The sequence below is a fragment of the Daktulosphaira vitifoliae genome, unplaced genomic scaffold (genome assembly GCF_025091365.1).
Source record: "Daktulosphaira vitifoliae isolate Bord-2020 unplaced genomic scaffold, ASM2509136v1 Scaffold_1456, whole genome shotgun sequence".
Lineage (NCBI taxonomy): Eukaryota > Metazoa > Arthropoda > Insecta > Hemiptera > Phylloxeridae > Daktulosphaira > Daktulosphaira vitifoliae.
This window is the reverse complement of record NW_026101016.1, coordinates 1-1,666: the sequence shown is the minus strand read 5'-3', so window position 1 is coordinate 1,666 and position 1,666 is coordinate 1. Positions and strand designations below refer to the sequence as shown.

General features: G+C 22.2%; 1 long non-coding RNA gene across 1 annotated transcript; it reads right to left on the bottom strand.

Moving 5' to 3' along the window:
- Positions 1 to 1,030: 1,030 nt before the first annotated feature.
- LOC126909822 (uncharacterized) lies at positions 1,031 to 1,606 on the bottom strand. The gene is made up of 3 exons (XR_007705119.1): positions 1,496 to 1,606; positions 1,355 to 1,415; positions 1,031 to 1,275 (listed from the first exon to the last, which is right to left on the bottom strand). It is a non-coding gene; the product is annotated as an uncharacterized LOC126909822 (long non-coding RNA).
- Between the last annotated feature and the right edge of the window lie 60 nt (positions 1,607 to 1,666).

The window sequence follows — 1,666 nt, the reverse complement described above, 5'->3', positions numbered from 1 at the left end:
ATTTATATGTTAATTCCAACATTATTCGGCTCTAAAACTCGCCCAGATGAGTTATTGATCCTTGGTTTTTAATTTTTTTTATGAAGCTATAAAGCATATTGGGTAGCAANGGTTTTTTAATTTTTTTTATGTCACAATGTAATGTAATAATTCCTTATCCTTTGTGGTCAAAATAAAAATTTCTATGGTTTTCTAAACCTTACAAACTATACAATATACATACATTTTTAACATAATATGATATGCTAATCCCATCCCACAAAGACTATTAACATGNTGATCCTTGGTTTTTAATTTTTTTTATGAAGCTATAAAGCATATTGGGTAGCAATATTGTGATGAAATAGATTCAAAATTAAATTGGTGAATTTGAAATTGAAGTTCAAGGAAAAAACATTTTAATAACTGTGATCATTAAAGATTCGATAATTTGATATGTAACTATTTAGTAACAGTTTTTTTATTCATTTTTAATGAACGTTTTTTATTATAATTAGATATTATTTATCTTAGTACTTATCATCATTTTCATTTTTTATTTATGTTCATTAATTTTGTAATAATTTTATTGTAATTGTCATTATAGTATAAATTATTTTTCCTGCTAAATATATTACTTTTATTAGTCTGATAATAGATAACTAATATTTGAATACACATTGTGTATTAATATATTTAATTCCGAAATACAACGTATCATATTAGCCACATCTACTAAAATAGAACTAGTATAATCAAGTATTGTACTAAATTTTGTTGAAGAATATTGAAAATTATAAAAATTTATGTTAAAAATCAGTTTTAATTTTAAACCTTCTTTTTAGGTTTGAAAATCAGGTTTCGCAATATCACTGTTTTAAGAAATAAATTTTACTCTTAATAATAAAATATATACAGTATTTATTTTAAATATTCGATATCAGTAACAATTAGACAAAAAATCAATTTATTTTAACACAACCATATCTGTAAACACGTTTTAAGACAGAAGACATTATGTTTAATATGATTTTAGTATTATAATATTTAAAATTATTGACAAACATTATATTTACAATGGTGGGAAAAATATCTAATAATAATAACAGTTTATAGTAATTTAATGATTATATACAATTATAAAACTATTTCCTAATACAATTTAAAGACTTTATTTTAATCACGAGAGAAATATTTAAGCTCCTCTATAATATTATTATTAATACCATTTATACTTATATATTGATTATAATTTCGATAGTTTCAATTATTAAGTCATTGCCACATTATTTGAACCTATTTCAAAAAGAAATATTTGATAAAACAACATCTTTCAATAATTTAGGTTCAATTTTTAGATTTTCATTAGTCTTACCTGTTTAACATTTTATTCCTTTATATTTTATAGAATTTTTCAAAGCTTCAAATGCTAGTTTCTAGTTATAATAAGACGATTAATTTGCTAATAAACATTTTGAATAAGTATTAGTAATTGTAGTATATAGTTTATACTTACTGGTTTCATGATGAAATTCAAAGGAGTACCGTGTGTACCATAACACTAAAATTGAAATTAAGGAAAGTTAATAAATTATGAAGTAAAATAAGGAAGGAAGAAGCAAAAGCCTTGGCAGCAAGAAGAGGAGTGAGGCCAAGAAAAATATAGTTATAAAAATACCATAACGCA